General features: G+C 42.2%; 1 long non-coding RNA gene and 1 pseudogene across 2 annotated transcripts in view; both read left to right on the forward strand.

The window, feature by feature from the left end:
• The window catches only part of LOC102025443, a 22,344-nt gene extending 14,179 nt beyond the window's left edge, over positions 1–8,165 (forward strand). The window contains exons 2-4 of one of the 2 annotated variants that reach the window (XR_259871.2): positions 4,075–4,228; positions 4,741–4,890; positions 7,945–8,165. This is a non-coding gene — a long non-coding RNA (uncharacterized LOC102025443). The remainder of the gene's footprint in view (positions 1–4,074; positions 4,229–4,740; positions 4,891–7,944) is intronic. The other variant, XR_259872.2, reaches the window with a different exon arrangement.
• A 123-nt stretch (positions 8,166–8,288) lies between these two features.
• On the forward strand, positions 8,289–10,144 carry LOC102024197 (annotated as a pseudogene).
• Positions 10,145–12,982: the final 2,838 nt, after the last annotated feature.

A 12,982-nucleotide genomic window follows, 5' to 3' on the forward strand; every position in this document is an offset into this window, starting at 1 on the left:
AAAAAAAAAAAAAAAAAAGAACAAGAAGGCGCCTTTCCTTCTGAAAAGCTGTGCTGGGGAATGAAGCTATTCTCCTTTCTAACGCCACTGAACTTAAATGAGGAGCAAAGGAAGAGCTAGGCAAAAATGTCCCTCTTTTTTCTCCTACATCCCTCAACCTAATAAGTCTTTTCTTTCACACATGAGCCAAGTGCAAAGTAATATTCTTTAAAAGTGATAATCAAGAGATGGCTTCTTTCAGTGACCAGCATAACTAATGGCATGCTGCTAAAGTTGTCTCAACCTTCAACCACAAGAAATGGGACAACTTAAAAGAATAAAAGTGGAACTCCATCAGATGGGACCCAGCCTGGTGCCAAATTCCTAAGGACCCCATCTGTGATGAGGAGCCCGGCTGGTTAGACTCATCTTCCAATACTGAAGGCGTCATGCTAAGACTAAATAGAAGCTGCAGGACTTTGCAAACCTCATTGCATTAAAAAGAATTAATCCATCTTCTGACCCTAACGCTATTTAGGCAGCAGCTGAAATCTATTTTAGAATGTTAGCCATGTACACAGGTACGTCTTCTGGAGCTACATGGTCATTTTATCTAGATGGACTTAAAAGACCAGGAAATCTTATCATTGCTAAGTTTTGACTGAAATATATATTAAGATGGTGAAAAAGGATGATAAGTATTTGTGATGAAAACTTCCTCCCTTCCCATTCCACAATGATTCCCTTCCTAGGAACAAGAGTAATATCTTTGACCTGGGATTCACTAGATCTGCTTCAGGGCAAAACTGCCACTGGTATGCATGGACAGCATCTAATGCCACACAAGTGTGCACATTTCTGCAGCTCCTGTCTCCTAGAGATCCTTCAATAATGGTGGGAACTAGATTGTAAGCATTCCCCCTACATGTTCTCAGGGTGATTATCTGTTCTGCAAGAGAAGGATAAAGTGCCCAGCAGACAAAGGGAGAAACACAAGTAGAGAGGGGTGCTGAGCTAGAAAGAAGAAACAAGATGACATAATCTAGATGGTACAGCCCCTCACCTAATTCCCACTCCAGGAACTGCTGGAGATGCTGTCTCTGGGAAGCTGGACAAGCGGGTGCTCCAGGATGAACCCAGAGCACTTGCCACCCTATGTGGAAGTTATCTTCTCACTCAGCTGTTCACCTGGAGACCAGGCTTTTGCCCTGTTGTGTTCACTACTGTAACCATGGCACCGGGAGCAGTGTCTGGCTGGAGGAGGTCCATGGCGGGCACTGACGCAAGAGAGGCAAAGGAGGGTTGTGGAACAGTGTGATGACAGTGGACACCAGAGGTTGCAGGCAAGTTCCCAAGTCTAGGAAAGAAGCACTCATGAGACACTTGGTTGTAAACCTTGGTTTCATGTATGAATCATTTGGTAAAGCAAAACAATAATGTAAGATACACTTCTTAGGGCAGAGTTTCAGAAAACTGAAAGAGAGCTCTCTGGGTTGGCTGGTTTTTACTATTATTCTCTTCTGAAGAGTGGAAATTTTGAACTCATATATCAAAATCTGGAGCTGCAGGACCAGCTTGCTTGCTTTCTAGCTATCTTTTCTGCTTTTCTTCCTTTCTCTTTTCTTTTTACTTTTCCTTCCTTGAAAATATTTCTTGAAAATTGGGTTTTCACTTACTATTCATTGGCCTTCCTGAAGTCGTCACATGGCCCCAAATGAAGTGCAAAGGAGCTTGTGAAATGGGGGGAGGACACGATGCTTACTGAACATTTTGTGTCAATGCCACCCTGTGGGAACACAGACAAGCAGAAAATAATGTCTGCGTGACATATTAGGGGCAATGAGCAAGGTACACCAGGGTGCTGAGGAAGTAGAGGGCCAGCGCCTCACCTTGGGAAGGCTCTTCTGGAGATGATACTCTTCAGTTCATTTGTACATCAAGTAGCACTGTTTAGAGTGAGCTAAGCAATCTATGAAAACCTAAAATTCCAATTGTATTTTCTTCCTTTTTAGAAAAATGTCCTGAAATATTCATAAATGAGATGATTTGATGCCTGGGGTTCTCTTCAATAGCACTTAGGGGATTTGAGGTTTAGGACAGAACTGAAGCCGAATAGGCTAATTATTAGAAATTAACCATCTTCACTGCTAAGGGTATCCGGTTCTTCAGAGCACTGTTTCTGCTTTAATTTCTGTTTGAGATCTTCCACAATAATTCTTTACATTACATTTACATAGGCTGGGAGTACAGAGCATCTTGTTACAAACCACAGGGTGCCCCCCACCCCATGTATCCATGGCTCTAGCTCCACTCTTGTCCTGTATCTCAGCTCTCGGGCCTTTGTTGATTTGCTTTGATTTCACCTCTGCATTGTTCTTGAAATTATTTCCATGCATATGGCTCGCAAAACGTTTCAGCAGAGAGAATTTAACTCACTAAGGAGCCGGATCCCCTCCCATCATGCTTGCTTCTTACGAGTGAAAGGCCTTTTGGAGTCATTCTCACAGCTCCTGCCTAGACTCCGTCGGGTACAACCTTCTCTAACAAAAACAGCTCTGCGATTTCTGCGCCAGCCCTAGGTTTCAAGAGGAGACAATTTCCTGTTTAGAAAAGCAAAGAGAGCGCCCCAGACTCAATGCATTCTGTTCTCTTCAATTTGGACAAAAATCTGATTCATCTCTGGGCCTCTGGACGCCCAGCCTGGCACAAAACCTTCCACAGACAGTTCGGGAAGTCCCCCCCACACTCGGCTGCTTCCTCATCCTCCACCTCAACGCTACTCTGGAGAACAGAACGCTCCCGGCACGCTTCACGCCCACCACACAGGCAGCCTGCGTGCGCCTAGCTGGATGGTGGTCTGCGAGGTCCATGCCCTGGCGCTTGCGAATCGCCTATTGTCCTCTGTCCCCTGTGTGCCCAGGCTGGTGCTCAGAGACACTCTCACATTGCTGCCACGTCATCTCCTGCTTTTAAGGCCATGGACAGGCTCCTCCCCTTCCACAGGCCATCATTTTAACATCTTACTATTTTAAAAGCCTTCCATTTTAAAACTAGCAGCCATGGCCGCCTCTCCCTCCTTCTCCAAGCCCCGCTGAGCGGTCTTAGCTCCAGTGTTTGTTCTCACCCCAGCCAGGGCCTGGGAAGGAGGGGAGGCTCAGGAGCTCCCTAAGCTCCCAACAAGTTCCCATGTCTGCATTCTTGGGCAGCAATTCCAAATCTAGAAATACATCTGGAATCCATCCTGTGCATTAAAGAAACAGACTTTAGTGTTTATTTGTAACTTTGCTTTTTCCTGCCTACTAGCCCATAAGGTCAACTTGCTTCCATTCATTGAATAAATAAGTTTTTGCTAGGAATAAGAAAGCATTCAATTTATTCTTAATATACCTTAATATATACTTTTAGAAGGGAAAAAAAGTTTTTTGGTTTTTTGAGACCAGTTCTGGTTGGCCTTGTACACACTAGGTAGCACAGTCTGGCCTCAAACTCGCAGAGATGCTCCTGCCTCAGCCTCCTGAGTGCTGAGATTATAGGCATGCATCACTATGCCCAGCTATGGAAAAAAAAATTAACCAAAGCAGAAAATTGTACTGTTCTGGTATTTGAAGAGGTTTACATTTTTCTTTTTAGTTTATCTATACAGACATTCCTTGTCTAACAACCTGCTGAACGACTGTTCAGAATTACAACCTATCACTTTTTTAACACAAGTCTGTACTTCTTGTTTATAGCATTTTGTGTATTTTTTGTACAGTGTACCTTGTTTATACAGTACTGCAATTTTTGTTAATTGTATTGTATAGTGCAGTACTATAGTTTTATGTTTTGTTATACATTACAGTATTGCATCCAAGAGTTATGCAAACAAAAACAAAGTCATCAAGTTGGAACTTCCTCTGACCATTTCTTTGTTCTGAATATTATAATGTACATACTGTATCCAATTCCTCATATAGTGACCAATTCATTTAATGACCTAGTCACAAGATCGTAACTCTGTCATTAAATAAGGAATGTCTATATCTTTCCCATAAGGATTATGTACTATTTTGTAATTTTAAAATGTAATTGTCTTTTTTATTTCTCTTAAACTAGGGAAGTCGACCTCAACACAGTTGACATTTGGGACTGGATAATGTGCACCTTAGTGTGTTTATCAGCTTCCCTGGCCTCTACCCACACTAGCTGCCACCAGCAGCCACATAGCCACAACGATACGAATGTCTTCAGACATTGTCAAATGTGCCTTGTGAGTGAAGCAGATTTAAAATCCACTGCTTTAAGCTGAAAGGATTTGGGGTCTTGGAGAAGTTTAGCAACCTGTTTAAATAAACAAGATGCTAGAAAGAAATGTCATGTTGCGAAGTTTAACTATAGTGAAGAAGACATTTCTAAAGAAACTGTACAGCACTCGGACCAATACAAGCCTGGCGGGATAGGCAGGGGTTAATGGTGAGGGTGAGCGGTAGAGCAGACTGAAAAGCACACCCAGGGACCAGGAGGTTTCTGCAGAGGTCTGAAAAGACACCGGAAGTGGTGGCCCTGGATTGCTGTGCTCATCAGTTGGATGCCATTGCTCTCCAGAAGGATGAGCAGGAGAGAAGGAGAGGGAGATGGTTTTAGTGAAAGTAGTAATTTAGGCAGCAAAGTCATGAAACTGTCATTATCAGAATATGCAGGGAAAAGAGTATCCTGCTCTTGACCCAAGGTAACCTAGAAACTTCTTTTCATTCCAACACTAACCTTTCTCCAATTCACCAGATGTTCTCAGGTCTCCAAATGCATCCCAACTATTGATTCAGAATCATCCCATGAGCTGGCCGCCATGGTGCACAACTGTAATCCTAGCACTCAAGAGGCTGAGGCAGGAAGATCACAAGGAGACCAACCTCGGCTGCATAGTGATTCAAGGTCAGTTACCCTGTCTTTAAACAAACAAATAGATAAATCAGAACCATCTGATGGCCAAAGCCCGTCTTGCCATTCTTGCTGTATTGATGTCATGAATTCCTGCAGCAGGGATAAGTCAGAGGGAGAAACTTGGCCTTTGCCTCTCACTCTAGAGGAGAAAGACAGTATTTCCACAGCCACTTAAAGAGATTTTCACAAAAGGAACAATGAGAAATGCTTGGAGCATTTAAGGGTAGGGTAGGTATTGTCTGTTCTCAAGGCTGGAAAGTAGAGGGAGGAATTTCACCCCTTGGGGAAGGACAGATGCTAACCTTTCCTGAGCAGCACCTGGGTGGGGCACTCAAAACATCTGCTGGTTACCTGAAGGCAACACCTGGACTCTGGGCCTCAGTTACATGGATACTCTGTATCCATGTAACCCCAGAGCAGTAAGGTTACTGCCTTTAAGCATGCATATCCATGGGGACCAATGTGGACTAAAAATCTCCAGATTTGGTGAAAACTCTAGGAAACGTGTCAGGAAAAATTAAGAAAGATTGAAATGGGCCAAACATGGTACTAGGTATCTTGTCTGAACCATTTTGACTCATATCCACAATGTGGAGATATCAGATCCCATGGGTAGTCACCCCAAAACCTAGCACAAAGCTCTCCAATTTTTTTTCTTTAGTTTGGACTCAAAGAACAAAAATAAAAAGAATAATTTTGTTATTTATTATTGACCTTGCCTTAAATCTCCCTTTTTCAACTAAAGTTTCACTAACTATCCACTGGGCCACACCTAAAGAGACTATGGAATAAATTCCACTTGCTGACCCCACGGGAAAAAAAAACCAAGTGCTAAGTGCAACACCTATCACAGAGTGAGCATCAGTACTTATTTGAAGAGTGCCTTTTCAAATTAAAAAAGAAAAAAAAATTTTAAAAACAAATTAAAAGAGAAACCTGGATGTAGATGTACCCCACCAGCCCACAGTGGACTATAGCTAGTTGGGCTTTAATTACATTGCTGTACAAAGCTGTTCCCAGGCAAACAAAGCATTATGCAAATCACTAGAAGTAAAAATTCTATACACTATAAAAATGTAATATAGCTATGGAATAGATTGCCTTATAGAATGAAGAAACTGAACTGGAAATGTTACCTAAAATTAGTCACTTTGTTGTTGCTGCTGTTTGGTTCTGATTTTTTAAACAAGGCAGCAACTATATATTTGAAAAAGGATGCGCCTCCTTTGGAAAGGAAGAAATCACATAGCGTCTTGCAAAGTTACCTTTCTTGCAGTTTTTCTCTGTAGCATACCTTTCTCCTCCCTCAGGACAAACTCCAGGCTCAGCCCATCCCTTCCAGGAGTCTTGTACAGTGCTAGTCTCCCTATTATCTCCTTCTAAACATCAGCTATTAAATTGTGGTCATTAAGTAAGGTGCAAGTTCATTCTTGGTGACAAAGACTAATATATAAGGAGTTATCACTTTGGGGCATATTTACATTTAATGAGGGCAACACAACCCATTCAGCGCTTAGAATGAATCTTCCACATCCACCATCGTGTTCCTGCCTGGGCGCTAGTGATAGAGCCCAAATACCAACACAGTGACATAAAGTCGGACATCCACAAAGCTTCCCCTTGGGCTCTAAACTCATCCTCTGATGCCTGCTCCACACTTCTGACCTCCCCACACACCTGGTTCCTCCACCAGCATTCTCCTTCTCTATAAATAAATTGTCCTTTCTGGCACTCAGGCCAAAGCCAAGGTGATGGTCACGTGTTCTCTTGACACACCCTCCATGTCTAACCTAGCAGATAATTTGCCTGTTCTGCCTCTAAAATATATCCCAGACCCATATATCTCTCGCTGTCTCCTGATCTAGGCTCCTATCATCTTGCTTTAGGACATGAAATACCCTCCCAGCCAGTCTCTCATTCCCTGCTCACCCTCCACACTCTTGTCTACACAGTAGCCAGAGCTACTGCTTCAGAGATCTTGGGATGTTCCACATGTGACTTCCCACTGCACGGAGGACATCAAATCTGAACTTCTTTTTTTTTTTTTTTTTGCCTTTTTGAGACAGGGTCTCACTATGCAGTTCAGGCTGGCCTTGAGCTCAGTTTGTAGCCCAGGCTGGTCTCGAACTATCAATGATCTCCCTGCCTCAGCCTCCTGAGTGCTGGGATTATAGGTGTGCACCACCACGTTCAGCTGAACTTCTTATTTTGACCTCAGGGTCCTACACAATCTGGCCCCAACCCTTCTCTGACATCATCTTGTCTTTCTTGTCTCTGTGACCTTTGCTTCAACCACACTTTTTTTCTTTGTGTTCCCTGAGTACAACAAAGTTATCCTGTCTTGGGGCCTTTATACTTTTCATTCTCTTTACCTAGAAAGATTTTACCTGGGCTGCCGCATGCCTGGCTTCTTTGTATCGTTTAAGAATAATCCAGGTGTCACATCCCCAGAGAAGGCGCTCCTAATGGGAGTCTCCCCACTCGCTGTGCTCTGCCAAGGTGCCCTCTCAAGTGCCTTCATTGCTCTTGCCCTTTACTTGTTTATCCATCTTTTCAAGTGCCCTGCCCTCCACTAGACACCTGCTAGAATGCGTTCACTATGTATATGAGGCTCTTGTCCGTCATGCTGACTGCTGCATCTCACTTTATACTAAATGCACAGAACATGTCTAATAAATACTTCCTGAATGCAGATGTGAGACAACACCTTTCAAATTACACCCATCCCTGCAGCCCTTCCCTGCACAGAGAAGCTCAGCCGCTCCTATTTCAGCAATAGCTTCCAAGTACAGGTAGTTTTATAAACACAGAAGAAAATGCACTAGATATAGTTCTAAGAAATAGACAGGAAAGTGTACAGGAAGTGTGGTATGAAAGGATGATTAGAGTCACCATTCTGGGTACAGAAGGAAAGGAAAAACAATCAGGCTCTCACTCCTTTTGAGAGAAACTTCGAGAACATCCAGGTACTTCAAAAAGAAAAGTTTAGAAAATAATCCTCAGGAAGTCTTGAGCTCATATTAGCATTATTTATTATAATTACAGATCAAGAGGCCCAAACACACCAATGCCAACACAAGCTGTGATTCACTTTACTACATGAAAGCTGAGACTGCTTAGGCTTTAGGGTGGGCAGCTTCAAAAGTGAAATTCACCCAAAGGAAGCAGGTAAAAGTGTCTACCTTCAAGGATAAATGAAAACTGAAGAGGATACAAAATGATCCTCTAGAGCTGGGAATATAGCTCAGCGGCACAGCGCCTGCCTAGCAAATGAAAGGTCCTGAGTTTGATTCCCGGTACCAAAAAAAAAAAAAAAGATCCTCTATGCTTACATGCATCAAAGGCTTCTGTTAACTTATGCACAAATTGATGACCATTTGGTTATCACTATGCAAAAAGAAATGCTCAAGGTGACACACAAGCGAACAAAGAAACTCAGAAACTCAGGAAGGTGGAACAGTCCTAATCTTAACAATGGTCCCAAGGATGACCACCAGGACAAAGGACAACAAAGGTCACTTGTCCAGAGAAGTGGCCCATACTACAACCTTCCTGTACACAGCGCTGTTCACGGAGCACCTGGGGAAGATGGTGTGACTGTCGCAAAGTCAACTGATTTAAAGGATAAGTACAAAAATATTGAGGCTAAATTTGTTCAAGATGTTGCAAGCAACACAAACAAAGAGGCAGGGGATGGCACCACCACTGTGACTGCCCTGGTGCTCTCCATTGCCAAGAAAGGCTTCCAGAGATCAGCAAAGGCAGGAACCCCATGGAAATGAAGAGAGGTGTGATGTTAGATATTGATGCTGTGATTGCTGAACTTAAGATCCAAACCTGTGACAACCCTTGAAGAAACTGCTCAGTCTCTGCACATGGAGACAAAGGAATTTGCAGCATCAGATCTGATGCCATGAAGAAGGTTGGTCAGAAGGGCATCGTCACAGTGAAGGAGGGAAAAATCCTGGATGATGAATTGAAAATTACTGAAGGCATGAAGTTTGACTGAGGCTGTATTTCTCCATACTTTATTAACACATCAATAGTCCAGAAGTGTGAATTCCAAATGCTTGTATTCCACTGAGCAAGAAGAAAATCTCCAGCAACCAGTCAATTGTACTCGCTCTTGAAATCACCAATGCTCACTGAAAGCCCTTGGTCATAGTTGCTGAGAACTTTGATGCAGAAGCTCCCAGTACCCTGGTCTTGAACAGGCTAAAGGTTGGTCTTCAGGTTGTTGCAGTCAAAGCTTCAGGGTTTGGTGACAACAGAAAGAACCAGCTGAAAGACATGGCTATTGTTACTGGTGGTGCAGTCTTTGGAGAAGGGTTAACCCTAAACCTTGAAGATGTTCAGCCCCATGATTTAGGAAAAGTTGGAGAGGTCATCATGACCACAATGATGCCATGCTTTTGAAAGGCAAAGGTGACAACACATAAATTGAAAAATATATCCAAGAAATCACTGAGCAACTAGAAATCACAACCTGTGAATATAAGAAGGAGAAAGTGAATGAGTGGCTGGCGAAGCTTTCAGGTGGAGCGGCTGTGCTGAAGGGTGGTGGGACAAGTGACGTTGAAGTGAATGAGAAGGAAGACAGGGTGACAGATGCCCTCAATGCTACGACGGCAGCTGTGGAAGAAGGCATTGTGCTGAGGGCTGGGTGTGCCTGCTTCAGTGCATTCCCACCTGGATCCCTTAACTCCTGCTAATGAAGATCAAAAAAATTGGTGTAGAAATTATTAAAAGAACACTGAAAATCCCTGCAATGACCATTTCAAAGGATGTGGGTGTGGAAGGATCTTTGATGGTTGAGAAAATCCTGCAAAACTCCTCCAAAGCTGGTTATGATGCTATGCTCGGAGACTTTGTGAATATGGTAGAGAAAGGAATCACTGACCCAACAGAGGCTGTAAGAACTGCTCTGCTGGATGCTGCAGAGGTGGCCTCTTTGTTAACAATGGTGGAAGTTGTGGTCACAGAAATCCCTAAGGAGGAGAAGGACCCTACTCTGGGCACCATGGGTGGGATGGGTGGTGGGATGGGCAGTGGGATGTTCTAGCTTAACAAAGCTCTTGGCCCTCACTCATGAACTGTAACAGAAGCACCCACGCAGGGTTCTCCCCAATAACTTTGGAGAATTCAGATGAAGGAAAGGAAAAGAAGGCTGCTGATAGAAGGAAATCACACGCCCATCACTGCTGGTTTCAGTTACAGTATATACACTGGTTTATGATTGTCATTGTCCATGCCTATAGATAATTTATTTTATATTTTTGAATACAAAAACATTTGTACATTGCTGAAACTGGGTGTTAGAGCCATGTACCAGTGTATTGCTTTCAACTTAAATCATGGCAGCATTTCTACTACTATTCTGCTACAGTCAAGATTCTAGCGCTTCCCATCACAGAGGAGAAGTTCAGAAGCAGCCTTTTCTGTGGAGAGGAAGAATAATTGTGTACAAAATAGGGAAGATCAATTATGTGACAACCTTTGTGCAATAAAAATCTGTTTAAAGTTTTTAAAAAATGATCTCCTAGCACCATGGAAGGGGAACAGAAGAATCAGATTCTGTCTAAAGAAGGCACACGTAGGCCATGAGAGTTTTTGCTACATGGATTCCCCAGGGGGCCTGGCCACCTGCTGAGTCCAGCCTGCTCTGGGGACAAAGCCCAGCCGGGCTGCAGTTCCTGTGGACCAGCAGCATTTCTCAGTCTAAGGGCTTTCTCTACAGGAAGCGGGACTGTCAGGACATCATCTATGTCAGCACATTATCTATGCCATCTCGTATAATCCTCACAACAATCCTGCCCGATCGGAACTCACCTTGTCTGTATTTTGCAAATGAAGACGCAGAGGCAGAGAGGTTATGTGACTTCTATCTGTACCTACTCTCTTCCCAGTTGCATTCTCTGACCACAACTCACTGCTTGTTTTCTAGAACCTGTCTTAATAATGAATATTCCTGGGGCAGTCCATAGCTTTAAAACTTTTGTCCAAGTTAGTGAATAAGTATCCTTAAAAAGTTAAATGCTCATACATTTGACCCAGCAATTTCTTTCCCAGGAATATACAGAAATAATCACACATGCAAAAAAAAAAAAAAAATACTGAAGCATAGCACTGTATGTTGCAGTTTTGTTTCAAAAGCTAAAAATTTGGACACAAGCTGCAATGGTGAACACTACAAATTGGTTAAATAATCTATGGGGCATCTGTGCAATTGGGGTTCCATGGAGACATGGACCTGTTTTCATAAACATAAATAAATTATAGTTGTATTGCATGTTATAGTTAGAGAGAAACAAAATCTCAAAAAGTAAAGCTAAAAAGTCCCAGTGTTATTTCTAGAAGTTTTGCTTCTCCTTGCATATTTCTTTTATACTTTACTTTTATAGTAATAAGCATTCACTAATTTTTAAATCAGAACAAATCAAGACATGTATCTGTATACTGCTCTGCATTTTCTCTCATTTGGTCCCTGATGATGACCCTGTGAGACTACACAGCAGAGAAACTGAGCTTCAGAGGGGGGCAAGTAGCTTAGTTACGGTCAAAGGACCACATGAGCAATCTGGTACAGGGTCTATGACACCATCTATGCTTCTGTCTACTATGAATGAAACCTCTAATGAAAGCAGCAGCCCACCCTTGTACAAGGTCACAGTTCATCTCTACCTGGAGAAATGCATAAGCGTTCTGTGGTTAGACCTCAAGGAAGATGTAAAAGAGTTGGAGAAGATTCAGAGAGAATGAACCAAAATAGTCAGTGGATGGTGTGACTTCTATACAGGGGACCAATAGAAGGTGTTTGGATTTTAAGCATGACTGCAGTTCAGAAGCCACACAAGAAGCAGATGCATAGATCAGGTCTGTTTTCTAAGTCCCTGGACTCTGATATGTGAGGACATGATTGAGGTTTGAAAATAACTACGTTTGGTGCACTACAAGGCAAATGCCATCTGTAAAAATCATCACATCAAAGTTGATCCAGCATGAAAATAGAAATAATTGACATTCATATCAGTTCATAAATGATAGCTCAATAACTGTGAATCTAGAAGTCAAGGCCCAGTGAGACCTGCCACAAAACATCCCTGAGAGTGACTGCAGACACAGACTGTGAGGCAGGGAGCATGAGCATGACTCAATGCCACATTTTAAATTATTTTTTCATTCCTTTTCTCTTCCCAGAGAGCAAGGAGGCTTCTTTTCTAGTATTTTAAATCATATACATTTGGTTTAGATTTCTTTCTTTAAAACAGATCACTTGTTTGGTCACAAAGTGCATCCATTTACATAGACATGTCTCAAGTTTATTCTTCTTTATGGCTGAGTAATACTCTGTTATATTTTTTTTAAAACCCACATATTCTTTATCTTTCATTCTTTGATGGGCACTTGGGCTGTTTCCAAGATTTAACTATTACAAATTCTGCTGCTATAAACATGGGTGTGCATATATCGCTGTAGTATGATGCTTTTAATTCTTTAGAGAAGATATCAAGAAGGGGAATAGGGACCTTTAGTTTTGTTTTGTTTTGTTTTTTCAGAATCTTCACACTGATTTCCACAGTGTTGCACCAGTCTACACTCCAACCAAGAGTGGAGAAGGGTTCCTTTTTCCCCAGAGCCCTGCCAGTATTTATTATTAGTTGATTTCTTAATGGAATCTCAGTGTTGTTTTAATCTGCATCCCTCCAGTGACCAGTGATGTTCAACATTTTTTCATATATTTATTTGCCATTTGTACTTCTTCATCTGAGAAGTATGTATTCATTTCAGATGCCCGTTTTTGGATTGAACCTTTAAATTTGGACTGTACGGTTTTAGTGAGTTCTTTATATATTCTATATAGTAGTTCTTTGTCTGAGGAACAGCTAGCAAAATTTTTTCCCACACTACATGTTCTCTCTTTACTCTCTTGGTGATTTCTTTTGCTGTGCAAACATTTTTTAATAAGCTGAGATCCAAGTTGTTGATTCTTTATAATATTTCTTGTGCAATCAGAGTTTTGTTCATAAAGTCTTTGCCTGCACCTATGTCTTCAAGAGTTCTACCTATTCTCCCTTCCAGAAGA

The sequence above is a fragment of the Chinchilla lanigera genome, unplaced genomic scaffold (genome assembly GCF_000276665.1).
Source record: "Chinchilla lanigera isolate Chin_1 unplaced genomic scaffold, ChiLan1.0 scaffold00009, whole genome shotgun sequence".
Taxonomy (NCBI): domain Eukaryota; kingdom Metazoa; phylum Chordata; class Mammalia; order Rodentia; family Chinchillidae; genus Chinchilla; species Chinchilla lanigera.